The sequence below is a fragment of the Hypanus sabinus genome, chromosome 29 (assembly GCF_030144855.1).
Source record: "Hypanus sabinus isolate sHypSab1 chromosome 29, sHypSab1.hap1, whole genome shotgun sequence".
In the NCBI taxonomy this organism is placed as follows: domain Eukaryota; kingdom Metazoa; phylum Chordata; class Chondrichthyes; order Myliobatiformes; family Dasyatidae; genus Hypanus; species Hypanus sabinus.
The window spans coordinates 39335644-39350680 of record NC_082734.1 but is presented as its reverse complement, the minus strand read 5'-3'; the positions used below and the strand labels follow the sequence as shown (position 1 = coordinate 39350680).

Here is a 15037-nt window from a genome sequence, read left to right as displayed (position 1 = left end):
TCTTCCCATATCCCTAATCAAGAATCTATCAACCTCTGCCTTAAATATACCAAAAGACTTGGCCTCCACAGCTACCTGTGGCAGTGGATTCCACAGATTCACCACCCTCTGGCTAAAGAAATTCCTCCTCATCTCTGCTCTAAAAGGGCATCCCTCTATTCTGAGGCTGTGTCCTCTGGTCTTAGACTCTCCCACCATAGGAAACAACCTCTCCACATCCAGTCTATCAAGGCCTTTCACCATTCAATAGATTTCAATGAGGTCTCCCCTCATTCTTGTGAATTCTAATGAATACAAGGCCCAGAGCCATTTTCTATCCTGGAATCATTTTCGTGAACCAGCTTTGAACCCTCTTCATTTTCAACACATCCTTTCTAAACTGCTCACAATACTCCAAGTAAGACTTCACTTTGTAAAGTTTCATTATAACATCCTTGCTTTTATATTCTAGTCCTCTTGAAACTAGAGCTATCATCACATTTGCCTTCCTCTCCAAGACTCAACCTACAAACTAACATTTACTGCACAAAGATTCCCAAGTCCCATTGCACGTTTTTTTTTTGTATTCTTTCTTCATTTAGAAAATAGTTAATTCCATTTCTTTGACCAAAGTGCATGACCATACATTTCCCGAAACTGTATTCCATCTATCATTTCTTTGCCCATTCTCTTAAACTGTCTAAGTCCCTCTTTAGTCTCTCTACTTTCTCAAAACTACCTGCCTCTTCACCTGTTTTCCTATCACCTGCAAACTTTGCAACAAAGCGATCAATTCCATCATCCAAATCATTGACATATAATGTAAAAAGAATCAGTTCCAACACAGATTGTTTTAGAACACCACTAGATGCTGGCAGCCAACCAGAAAAGGTTCCTTTCATTTCCATTCTTTGCTTCCTGCCAAACAGCCACTGCTTTATCCATGCCACAATCATCCCTGCTACAACATCCTCACATGTGACACATTGCCAAATGTCTTAATCCAAGTATACAACATCAACCAATTCTCCATAGTCCTGATACATCTGACTTCAGCTTTTTCTTCTGAAATTCCAGCGTGAATTCAATCACAATACATTCACTTTCCCTAAGGGTACTTATACCTTAAGCTCTCTAATCAATTCCAGTTCATTGCACAACATCCAATCCAGAATAGCTGATCCCCTAGTGGGCTCAACCATGAGCTGCTCTGAATAGCCATTCCATAGGCACTCTAGAAATTCCACCTCCTGGAACCCAGCACCAATCTGATTTTCCACATCTATCTGCATTTTGAAATCCCCCATGACTATTGTAAATTGTCCCTTTGGCATGCATTTTCTATCTCCATTTTAATTTGCAGACCACATCCTTACTACTGTTTGGAGGTCTGTATATACGACATCCACCAGGGTCCTTTTACCCTTCCTCACAATGAACTCTTCTTGCAAGAAACCTTTAGGGTGTTCTGCACAAGTCCCTTTGCATCTCAGATATTTGTATTTTCTCCCCATTTAGAAAATAGTCTGCACATTTATTTCTTCTACCAAGGTTCATGGCCATGCATTTTCCAACATGTATTTCATTCGCCACTCTCTTGCCCATTCTCTTAATCTGTCTAAGTCCTTCTGCAGTCTACCTGTTCCCTCAACACTACCTGCTCCTCCACCAATCTTCGTATCACCTGCAATCTTGGCAACAAACTCATCTAATCCATCATCTAGATCATTGACATACCGCATAAGAAGAAATGGTTCCCACACCAACCTCTGCTGAGCATTACTAGTCACAGGCAGCCAACCAGAAAAGCACTATTTTATTAGTGCTCGCTGCCCACTCGCTGCCTCCTACCAATCAGCCAATGTTCTAACCATGTCAGTAGCTTTTCTGTAATACCATGGGTTCTTAACTTGGTAAGCAGCCTCACGTGTGGCACCTTGTCAAAGGCCTTTTGAAAGTCCAAATATACAACATCCACTGCATCCCATTTATCCTATGTGTAATCTCAAAGAATTCCAACAGGCTCATCAGACAAGATTTACCCTTAAAGAAACCATGTTGACTTTGTCCTATCTTGTCTTGTGTCACCAAGTTGTCCATAATCTCATCCTTAACAATAGACTCCAACATCTTCCCAACCACTGAGGTCAGGCTAACTGGTCTATAATTTCCTTTCTGCTGCCTTCCTCCTTTCTTAAAGAGTGGAGTGACATTTGTAATTTTCCAGTCCTCCGGCACCATGCCAGAGTCCAATGATTTTTGAAAGATCATTACTAATGCCTCCACAATCTCTACCGTTACCTCTTTCAGAACACTAGGGTGCAGTTCATCTGGCCTGGGAGACTTATGTACCCTTGTACGTGCATCTCCTCCCTTGTAATGGTAACTACACTCACTTCTCTTTCCTCATACCATTCAACATCTGGCACATGATCAAGGTCACTTAGAACACATTTCTTCCCCATTCTGATGTTTGGTCTAAGCAACAATTGAACCTCTTGTCTGCATGCTTTTATGCACTGAGTTTAGCCTTGGCTGAACTGTAATTGCTCAACTAGCGATTCAGGTTCAATGTCAAAGTCAAAGTAATTTTATCATCAAAGTGTATATAATATATCACTGTTTTAGCAACAACGGTTTAGCTAAGGCTATTGTGCTACAATAGACTTTGATTTTACTTTGCTCCAACTGTGTACTTCCTTGTAAAAATTGTATCTAATTTATACTTAGAAGTATCTTGTGGGTGCTGTTTACATTACAGTACCTGTGACGCTGCTGCAGGTAAGTTTTCCGTTGTATGGAGTACATGATTGTTTTGCTTTTGCCTCTTCTGTCCAATGGGAGAGGGGTGAAGAAAGAAATGTCCAGGCTGGAGGGGTCCTTGCTGATGCTTTAATGATATTAGGTTGTGTATCAACATACAGCACTGGCTGCAATTCCATAGATATGTACACAATATGCACATAATGACTACTTGCAGGTATCTCACCATTTTGAAGCTACAGGAAGAATGTACAAATTCCTCACAGACAGCAGGGGGAATCGAACCTAGATTTTACAGCTGGCACTGTCAACTGCCAAGCCACTGTGCTGCCCCCTCTGTTTTTGTGATCTCAGGCGGGGATAAAGGTAGGTGAAAACTCCCTTGATCATCCAAGGCAATAAGAGGCAGCAGCTCGTTTTAGCATGACATCTAGTTCTTTCCACATTTGGGCAATTAGCCGAGGTCATTGGGCTCTCGTCTCTGAAGTGAGTCTTGAACATTGGAACTAAGTGAACCATGGATAAAGTCCAGCTATTTGCATTACAGATCTGAAATACCTACCTTCAGTGGAGAAAGCGTATTGACTGGTTAGGCCTTTGGGCCTACATTTTACAGCCTCTTCAGAATCAGATTCAGGCTTATTATCACTGAACACAGTACATCATGAAATCTGTTGTTTTATGGCAACAGTACAGTGCAAGACATCAAAAATTACTGTAAGTACAGAAGATAGATAGTGCAAAAGAGGAGTAACAAGGTGGTGCTCATGGGTTCATGGACTCTGCAGAAACCTGATGACGACAAGAAGGAAGAAGTTGTTCCTAAATCTCTGAGTGATGTCTGCAGGTTCCTGGACATGAAGGGCATGTCCTGGAGGGTGGAAGTCTTAGCGTTAGATGCTGAAGTCTTGAGGAACCACCTTTTAAGATGTCATTGATGGCTGGGAGGCTTGTGCCCATGTTGTTCCATCCTACACATTGTAGCTGCCATAGCAGGTGGTGATGCAACAGTCAAACTGCTCTCTACTGCGTATCTGTAGATGTTTGTAAGAGTCTCTGGTGACATACCAATGCTCTTCAAACTCCTAATGAAGTAGAGTCACTGGCGTGATTGCATCATAGTGAGGGCCTGGAATGAATGTTCTGAGATCTAGGTGCCAGGGAACTTGAAGCTGCTCACCCTTTCCACTGCTGAGCCCTCAACGAGGACTGGTGTGTCTTCAACCGGCTTCCCCTTTCCTGAAGTCTCTTCATCACTCCATGCAAGTTGTGTGGTTCTTTTGTCTTGGACAAGTTTCCCACTGGCCTCAGCTGAACTAAACTGTACTGAGAGTTTGAACCCATTTACAGATGTGCCTGTGACTCTGGGTATGGGAATGCACACAAAGGCTGGGATTCTGCCGAGGGGCTGGATGGCGCCAACATCTTAATGGGGCCCAGGAGAGTCTTCTGGCAAACTCTTCCTTCAGATGGAAAGTTCATCCAAGAAACTTCAACGCCCATGTTTGGAGCTGTTGGTAGGATTGGGTTAGACAAAGAACACAGTCCTGCTATGCTTTCAGAGCAATCATTGAAAAGTGGGGCATGGATGGAGGCTATTTGACCCATCATGTTCATGCAAGCCAATACAGAGTTTAGGTTCATCCCAATAGTGCCCCCCCGTATAGCCTATCCAGTTTGTATACACCCCTTTGCTAATCTATCAAGGAATCAATGGATGAAGCTCCCACCAGAGCTTTTAGGTGGAGGGCAGAGCAAAAAGCTCCTAAAGTTTTCACTCCATTCATCTGTGTGATCTATATAAGACTATAAAACACAGTAGTATCGGGCCCTTTGGCCCATCGAGTCTGCTATCATTCAATCATGGCTGATTTATTTTCCCTCCTAATCCCATTCTCCTGCTTTCCACCTATAAACTTTAACACCTTTATGAATCAAGAACTATCACCCTCCGCTCCAGCGACTTGGTCTGCACACCCACCTGTGGCAATGAATTCCACAGATTCACTACCTTCTGACTGAAGAAGTTCCTTCTCATCTCTGTTCTAAAGGGATGTTCTTCTATTCCAGGCATTCCCAGCCTGGGACACATGAACTCCTTGCTTAATGGCATTGGTCCATGGCATAAAAATGGCTGGAAAATGAACGCCTGTTCATCTGATCCCAGACTTTCACACTATTAGAATCAAATTTTCCACACCCACTCTACCCAGGAATTTCAATATTCTGCAAGTTTCAATGAGATCCCCCTTCAGTCTTCTAAACCCCAGAACTCCTCATATGTTAACCCTTTCATTCCCGGGATCATTCTTGGAAACCTCCTCTGGACCTTTTCCAATGCCAGTGCATCCTTCTACACTTACACAATTTCCTGATTTTACAGGAAGAAGGGAATGTTTTAACTGACATTGAGTTAGGTCCTCCCACCCCCACACACACAATCCTGCACTGATTCAGCTGCCATCTTCAGATACAGTTTATAGACCTTTGTTTGATGTTAATGACAAGAAAATGATGAGTATAAACATTGGGAGGCATAACACTTTGGTTAGGCAGCATTTGCAGTATTGTGGTCACCACATTACAGGAAGGATGTGGAGGCTTTGGAGAGGGTGCAGAAGGGCTCACCAAGATGCTGCCTGGATTCAAGTATTAGTTCTGAGGAGAGATTAGACAAACTTGGGTATTTTTCTCTGGAATGTTAGAAGCTCAGGAGAAATCTGACAGAAGTACAGGATATAACATTATGAGGGCTACGCATTCAGTCACCACTTTATTAGGTTGTAGTTGGGAGAAATGTATGTAATTCACAACTACCGACATTGAGTTGGTGTTTCACATCAAGAAGCTGGTCTGACCTAATGATGTAATTACATAAAGAGTTTTTGACACGCTTTGTGTTCAGGTTCTGTGGTGTTCAATAAATGAGTCGCTATGGCTTTTCTGAAACATAAAATGCCTCCGCTGTTTAATTTGTAAAAACCTACAGATACACTTGTATACCCACTTGTTAATGCAAATACTTAATCTGCCAATCGTGTGGCAACAACTCAATACATAAGAGCATGCAGACACAGTCAAGTAGTTCAATTATTGTTCTTACAAGGATATTGCCAGATCTGAGTCATAAGGAAAGATTGAATAGGTTAGGACTGTATACTTTAGAACGTAGAAGATTGAGAGGAGATTTGATAGAGTTATACAAAATTATGAGGGATTTAGATACAGTAAATGCAAGTAAATGCAAATCTTTTCCACTGAGTTTGAGTGGGACTACAACTAGAGGTCATTTGCTAAAGGTGAAAGGAGAAAAGTTTAAGTGGAACATGAGGGGAAGGTTTTTATGTCTGAAGGTTGTGAAAGTGTGGGACAAGCTGTCAGTGCAAGTGATGCATGTGAGCACAATTTCAACACTTAAGCAAAGTTTGGTAGGGCTATGGAGGGCAATGGTCCCAATGTAGATGGATGGGAGTAGGCAGTTTAAATGGTTTTGGCATGGATTAGATGGACTGAAGGGCCTGCTTCTGTGGTGTATTTTTCTGTGACTCTACAACTCTATAACCAAAAACCAGTTTGGGGAAGAAATGTGATGTAACTGACTTTGACTGTGGAATGATTGTTGGTGCCAGATGGGGTGGTTTGAGTATCTCAGAAAATCCTGGGATTCTCACACACAACAGTCTCCAGAGTTTACAGAGAATAGTGTGAGAAATAGAAAACCATCCAGAGAATGGCTGTTCTGTGGGCAATATCACCTTGTTAATGAGAGAGGTCAGAGGAGAATGGCCAGACTGGTTCAAGCTGACAGGAAGGTGAGAGTAACTCAGATAACCACACGTTACAACGGTGGTGTGCAGGAGAGCGTCGCTGAATCCACAACACATTGAACCTTGAAGTGGATGGGTTACAGCAGCAGAAAACCCCAAACATATCGAAATACAGTCAGTGGCCACTTTATCAGGTGCCTCCTGAGTGTAGATTGTAAACAGCTTTCCCAGGTTGGAAACGTTAAATACTACAGGGCATAGGTTTAAGGTGAGAAGAGGAAGGTTTAGAAGAGATTTGTGAGGAAGATTTTAACATAGAGAGTGGTAGGTATTTGGAACCCCTGGCGGTGAAGTGAGGGAATCTGATTCGATGCTTAAGAGGCATTTAGACAGACACACAAAGGGTATAGAAGGATGAGACTAGTGAAACTTGGCATCATGGTCAATGCAGACATGATGGACCAAGGTGACTGTTCCCAGGCTGTGAAATGACCTGTTAACTACCAGTCATTACTTCCCTTAAATTTCCCCCCTCTGCCACTATTCCACCCCCTCCAGTAACACCCCGAACGGTCCTTGCCTAACAGTTCCCTTTGCCCCTGGATTCCTTCCCCTGAGATGGGAGAAAACATGCAACCCCAGAACCTTCAAAATCTCCCTCACCTTCCCTTGGCCCTCAGCCACAAGTGAGAGTCTCGCTCGTATCAGGAGTGAGGCACGATCACGATCAAGATGGATTAATAATCAAACAGACTTACCGGCTGAGATTCTCAGAAGCAAATCTTCGAGCACAGGCAGAGAAAAAAGTCTTAGGAGTAAAAAAGTTTTACCACTCTATTTTCTCCCGGTCGTGTTGTTCTAATTTGAAGAGCTAAATTAATTTTTTAACCCTTTGTCTTGGTTCCTTGTTTTCTGTCTCTGTCCTTTTGTTGTATTGTTCATATGAGAGCTACTGAAATTTCACAGAATACTTCAAGGAATCTGAAGTCATTAGTGAAACTTGGCAGTTGTTCCTAGCTTACTCTAATCCTGCTCTACAGAATGCTATCTGAATACCTTTGCTTCCCTCCCTCCCACTCTCTCGTTTCTACCTCCTTTTCTCCTCTCGCTCCTGCAAATGCCCTCTTGGTCTCTTTCCCCAGAGTCTAAATGTCTCAACAGGCTGTGCTAAACAGCAGGGATTAGTTTGGTTGAGAGAGAGAGAGAGAGAGAAGGAGAGAGAGAGAGAAGAGAGAGAGAGAAGAGAGAGAGAGAGAGGAGAGAGGAGAGAGGAGAGAGGAGAGAGAGAGAGAGGAGAGAGAGAGAGAGAGAGAGGAGAGAGAGAGAGAGAGAGAGAGAGAGAGAGAGAGAGAGAGAGAGAGAGAGAGAGAGAGAGAGAGAGAGAAATCCTTAGTCTCAGTAGGAAAAATGAGCTTGTTCTGTCAAATTTATTTATCCTGACTAAGTGCTTTTTTTGACCCGAAAGGGAGAAAGTGTTTCAGAGACAGACTGAAGCTTGTGTATCAAATTATGAGCCTTTTGGAATGAGTGAACTAACATAATTTTAAATTCAAAGTTATTCCAGCTGTCCATCATCCCCAACAGAATGAAAAACAGCTGTGTGTGTGTCAGCAGACATGTGTGTGTTTATATACATATATAAAAGTCTTAGACACATATATATGGCTACAGAGTGTAAGATTTTTGCGCAGTGTTGTATTTGTCTATGTGGAGCAGAGAGCGAGTTTGTAAATCCGGTGGGAGTAAAGGATGTTGGGAATGGCGAGGGTGGAGTGCCGCAGAAGGGGTGTGGGAGAGTTGGCAGGGGTAGGTGGTGTCACAGGTGAACGCACACACACACACACACACACACACACACACACACACACACTCACACACTCGCACATGCTCACGCACGCACTCTTACGCTCACACAGGCAAACATGCACATGTACACACACTCAAAAAATCACACGCGTACATGCAAACACATGCACACACTCACAAACACATACATATCCAGATGTACACATATACACACAGACACACACATACATGTACACACACACACACTCACAAACATGCACACACACTCACGTACGTACACATGCACATGCACATGCACACACATTCACACACACATGTGCGAACACGTACTCACACACATACACATATACACTCGCATATTCACAAACAAACACACACGTGTTCACACATATACACAAACACACCCTCACACAAACACACATACACACACTCCCAAACAGGCCCAAACACACGCATGTGCACACTCTCTCCCTCTCACACACACAAATACTCACACACATACACACATAAATACTCACACACATACAACACACGCACACACTAATACACATACACACACTCCAAACATGCACAAACACATGCAGTGCACACACACACACACATACACATGCACATTCATACACACACATACACTCACACATATGCACATACACATACACACACACACAACATATACACACTCACACACACACATGTGCGCACACTCACACACTCACAATTGTACACACACATACCTACCACACACACACCCACACACACACACACATAAACTCACACATACATATGCGCGCATACATACACACACACTCACATACACACACATACACACAAACTCATGCACACACACTCATACATACACACATTTGCACACACTCATAATCATATACACACATACCTAGCACACATGCATGTGCACACACACACTCACACACACATACACACACACATACACAAACACACACACTCACTCTCACATACACACACATACACATTCATACATACACACATTTGCACACACAAACACACAGACTCACACATACACAGACATACGAATACACACACACACACACTCAAACACACACGTGCAGTCACAGACACTCACACTCACACACACACAACTGCTATAGCCCATCCACTTTCAAGGTTTGTCATGATGTGAGCTCACAGATGTGATCTACAGACAACAGCTGTAACGTACATTTACTTGAGTTACTGTCACCTTTCTGTCAGCTTGAACCAGTCTGGCCATTCACTTCTGATCTCTCTTATTGACAAACAGTTTTGCCCACAGAGCTGCTCTCTGTTTTTCATTTTTTTTCTGTAAACTCTAGAGACCGTTGCGTGGAAGATCCCAGGAGATTAGAAGTTTTTGAGATACTCAAACCACCCTGTCTGGCACCAACAATCACTCCATGCTCAGAGTTACTCAGATCACTTTTATGCATTGAGTTACTACTTCATAATTAGTGGATTAGATATTTGCATTAATGAACAGGTGTACCTAATAAAGTGACCATTGAATGTAAGTGTGTGTGTGTGTGCGTGCGCGCGCACCCTTCTCCAAGGACTAACACCTTGTCATGATGGAGAAGTTTATGAGTTCCTAAGATCTCAAGAGAGACTCCATCTGGAGTTTAGGTCCTGGTAGGGTCACCCATGGCGGTAAAAGGTCAAAAGGGAGATTCCAGACAAAGGGTGACCCATCCAAACAGTGGAGCTGGTGGAAATGATGGCACACCTCAATGGCAGTGAAGGTGGAGGCTGGTGCCACAGTGAGGGGCCCCAGTTGCCTTGCACTGGGCCATGACCCTGATCTATCAATGACCATTCTTAAGCATCTGCATGTTAAACAAAGACTCACTCAGGTCTTCTCCATTGAGGGAATCCACTCGGATTAAGGCCCCAGGGCCACTCCTGAGTCCATTAGTTCATTAGTTACTCCTATAGTGAACAGAGCAATCAACTTGCCGAAAGAAGGAACCCAGGATGGGGCCTAATGACTGGTCAGAGGATGAGAATTCCAGGCAGCGCCAAGATTTCACTTACTAGGGCAAATCTTCCACTTAGCATCACCTTCAATATTGGCAGTCCTGAGAGGCAGCAAGCCCTCATTTCCACCTGGATGACAGAGATGCAATATAGAACAGTAGAGCACAGAGAAAGGCCCTTCGGCCCACAATGTTGTGCTGAACTATTTAAGATAAGGTGCCTAATCCCTTCCGCCTGCACATCCATAGCCCTCTATTCTTTGCATGCTCCAGCACCTATTTATTGTGCCTGCACCATGTCTGCCTGCACCATGGGGCAACAGTATTTACTCTGCATTGAGCTTCTGCTTCAGAAACAAGACAGGCACCACTGAGAGTGATACGTAAAATCGGTTATTGCAAGATGATACCAAGCTGTGACATCTCTTAAGGTTCTGGCTCAAACGTAGTTGTCATTAAGATATATAGGGACAGTTTTGGAGACAGTGCGGGTCAGGTCAGGCTGAGATCAGGGTCGCTAAATGAAGAGTCAAAGGCAGTTGCTAGAGATTGGAGTCCAGGTTGGATCTCACCAGAGATCCCTGGGGATGGAGGTCGGCTCAGCAAGCACTGAGAACAGACCAGTGATCTCTGTGGTCCGAGACCGAGGCCAGCGGGTCTGCAGGACGAGTCCTGGGGTTAGTGGTCCATGCAGGCAAGTCCAGATATTGAACTCCAGTGATCCTTGAGGACAATGTTGAGGATGAAGACCCGTGATCCACATGGTCAAGGACACAAATCGGTGAGACCCAAGGATAAGGGCCAATGACAGTGAGGGCAGGGTTAAAGGTCCATATGGTCAGGTCAGGAGGCTTGAGGTCGTCAGGTCCGGAGTTCGGGATGTCCTGACCTGGTGGGCATGAGGGTTCGTTTTACTGTTGTTGTACCTGTCTTGTAGCATGTTGGCTACCTGTTACTCCACTGAACTTTACAGGCACCAGGAGTGTGGCGACACTTGTGGGCTGCCTCCACCCAATCCTTAGACTGTATTGGTTGTGAAGCAAACGACATTTTTCAATCCATGTTTCGACGTATGTGTGATTAATAAGTCTAATCTTGAATCGTGAATCTTAACACTGACCTTTTCTGAGAAACCTGCCACTCATTGGCTGAAATCTGTAACTTGTCAGGAACACGTTTGAATGGAGATGACCAGGTCGGTGTAATCCGACCCTGGTTCCTGGGTCCTTACACTATCCCTCACCTCGGATCTGACTGGACCTACCTGTGTACGAAACAATTCTGTATACAATCTTAGTGTCTGGGCAATATCCTCCCACGTGTCCCTTCCTATTGCTCGTACATTGCGACGGACATACAACATAAAGAGTTTTACTCCCTCATGTTGTGAGATGGCTGTAAGAAATAAAATAAGTTCTAATTCCATGTTCTGGAAAATTCTTTTAGGTTGGGGTCGTTTCCCAGTGACGGGTACGGAGACAGCACAGTAGCTACAACCTCCCAAAGAGGCCTCTACGTGTCTGAGAACGTGAACGATTCTGTCTGCGAAGTGCAATAGTGTGGCTTTCAACATGGTTTCCGCATCTTGCCGACTTTACTGGAAGAGCTGACTGGCTGTGACCTAGCAGATCTGGTGTGCCAAAAGATGGTGAGTTCCGGTTGCCAGCCAGTCATCTGAACACAAGAGATTCTGCAGATGCTGAAAATCTTGAACAAAGCACACACAATACTGGAGAAACTCAGCAAATCAGGCAACATCTATGCAGGGGTATAAACAGTTGACGTTTTGGGCTGAGACCCTTCATTAGGAAAGGAAAGCAAGGGGGGCAGAAGCTAGACTATGAAGTTTACCCTCTCCTTCTGATCCATTCCCTACTCTGGTTCCACTCTCAGCCCTTCTCTTCTCCTCACCTGCCCATCACCTCCTTCTGGTTCCCCTCCTCCTCCCCGTTTCCCCATACACCACTATTCTCTCCTATCAGATTCCATCTTCTTTAGTCCTTTACCTCTTCCATCCATCACCTCCCTGGAGAAGGGCACAGCCTGAAGCGTTGACTCTTCATTCATTTCCACAGATGCTGAGCTCCCCCAGCATTTTGTGTGTGTTATTCTTTTTATTGATACCCCTCACCTACCACCTGCCAGTTTGTACTCCACCCCTTCCTCCACCTTCTAACTTTGTCTTCATCTCCCATCCTTTCCAGTCCTGTGAAGGATCTCAGCCCAAAACATCGACCTCATGGTGGGATGGCCAGTGCTGGCTGTGCTTACAACCCTCCGCAGTTCCTTCCAATTAAAACCTGATGAAGCACTTCATCCTGAAATGCTGAATGTTCATTCCTGTGGATAGATGCTGCCTGCCCTTGCAAGTTCCTCCAGCATTTTATCGTCTGTTGATCATTGACACGTTTTCAGCTTTTCTTTTCAGTGGGATCCTGCTGTACACAGTTTGAGGGGGCAGTGTTCCATGGTTACCATTTGAGTTTTCTCCAACTGCCCCGGTTTCCTCCCACAGTCTGAAGACGTACCTGTCAGTAGGTTAATTTGTCATTTGTGAATTTTCCCGTGGTTAGGCAAGGGTTAAATCAGGGGTTGCTGGGCGGGCGTGGCTGGTGGGGCTGTATCTCAATGAATCAAATAAAGTAATGTTTGCCGAAGTGTTTCAGGACACCCAGGGGCACATTAGAGTCAAGAGTGTTTCTTCTGTATGATCTCTTCAAATGAGAAGCCCAGTGTAGCAAGTTGAAAAGTTAACAGATTCAAAATAAAAAATGACAACGTGACCATGTCTGGCAGAGCAATGCTGTGCTTGTGGCAATTTAAATCTCAGTGTGTAACAGGATATGTACAATTGGATTGTAAAAAGCTGTTGGGAGCAGGATTGAGAGAGGGATGAAAGTACATCTGAAACTTAAAGGTCCAGCTCCAAAAAACTTGATATAACCTAGACTAGCAGCTCTTAGTAACTACCCTCAGAAAAGCCACAAATCCCAATAGGGGAGTGGATAATAACCCTTGTATGCTCAATGTCTTCTGCTGCTGTGGCCCATCCACCTCAAGGTTTGACGTGTTGTGGGTTCAGAAATATTCTACACCCCTCTGTCGAGCTACTGTCGTCACCCTGGCCATCCTCCTCTGAGCTCTCTCATTTTCATCCACAGAACTGCTGCTCACCGGATTGTTCCTCGCAGCATTCTCTGTAAGCTCTAATTTACAGTTCTCAAACTTTTTTATACCATGGACCAACACCATTAAGTAAAGGGTCCATGGACCCCAGGTTGGGAACCCATGCCTAGCGACAGTTGTGTGTAAGGATCCCAGATCTGAAGTTTCTGAGACACTGAGAGCATCCCATCTGGCACCATGATAATTTCTTCACGTTCTAATGCTCAGTCTGAACAACAACTGAACTTCCTGACCATGTCTGCATGCATTGCGTTGCAGCCAGACAATCGGCAGGTTTGATATTTGCATTCACGGACAGGTGTACCTAATGAAGTGACTACTGAGTGCCGTTCAATGAAAGTGGAATCATGGGTTCAAAGTCCAAAGCAAATTTATTATCAAAGAAATATATATATCACCAAACACGTACAACCCTGAGTTTCATTTTCTTGTGGGCATTCACAGTAAATACAAGAAACACAACAGAATCAATGAAAAACCATGCACAAGACAAACAATGTGCAAAAGACAGCAAACAGTGCAAGTGCAAAAATAAAAAAAAAGACATGAATCGATAACACGAGATGAAGAGTCCCTGAAAGAGAGTTGATAGGTGGTGGGAACTGTTGACTGTTGCAGGTAGGGGATAAAGAAAGCGTCTGGCACTCTAGACTTTAGCAGACTGAGGTTAAGAGTTAGACTTTTTGTTCAATTCTCATCCCCTCATTATAGGAAGCCTTAGAGATTTAGAGTTTTCAGAGGAAAATTATCAGGATTCTGCCTGTATTAGAGCAGGAACCTGTATTGGGTAGGTTGAGCGAGCTTGGGAATTTCTTTTGGAGCGAAGGAGGATGAGAGGTATCTTAGAAGCTGGAATGATGCTGGAGGATTGGCGTATTGCTCATGTGGTTGCATCGTTTAAAAAGGGTTCTAAGAGTAAACCTAGCAATTATAGACCTGTCAGTTTGACGTCAGTGGTGGGTAAATTAATGGAAAGTATTCTTAGAGATGGTATATATAATTATCTGGATAGACAGGGTCTGATTAGGAACAGTCAACATGGATTTGTGCGTGGAAGGTCATATTTGACAAATCTTATTGAATTCTTTGAAGAAGTTACGAGGAAAGGTGATGAGGGTAAAGCAGTGGATGTTGTCTATATGGACTTCAGTAAGGCCTTTGACAAGGTTCTGCATGGAAGGTTAGTTAGGAAGGTTCAATCTTTAGGTGTTAATATTGAAGTAGTAAAATGGACTTAATAGTGGCTGGATGGGAGATGCCAGAGAGTAGTGGTAGATAACTGTTTGTCAGTTTGGAGGCCGGTGACTAGTGGTGTGCCTCAGGGATCTGTACTGGGTCCAATGTTGTTTGTCATATACATTAATGATCTGGGTGATGGGGTGGTAAATTGGATTAGTAAGTATGCAGATGATACTAAGGTAGGTGGCGTTGTGGATAATAAAGTAGGTTTTCAAAGCTTGCAGAGAGATTTAGTCTAGTTAGAAGAGTGGGCTGAAAGATGGCAGATGGAGTTTAATGCTGATAAGTGCGAGGAGCTACATTTTGGTA

At 43.9% G+C, this 15037-nt stretch overlaps 1 protein-coding gene across 2 annotated transcripts in view; it reads right to left on the bottom strand.

Annotated features, from left to right (window-relative positions):
• LOC132383249 (complement C1q tumor necrosis factor-related protein 1-like) overlaps positions 1 to 15037 on the bottom strand; it is a 62450-nt gene that overhangs the window by 18465 nt on the left and 28948 nt on the right. The window contains exon 1 of one of the 2 annotated variants that reach the window (XM_059954186.1): positions 7268 to 7582. The exons of the other annotated variant lie outside the window; for it this stretch is intronic. The gene's annotated coding sequence lies outside the window, so the exon portion shown is untranslated. Of the gene's footprint in view, positions 1 to 7267; positions 7583 to 15037 lie in introns of those variants that run through there. 2 annotated transcript variants of the gene reach the window in all.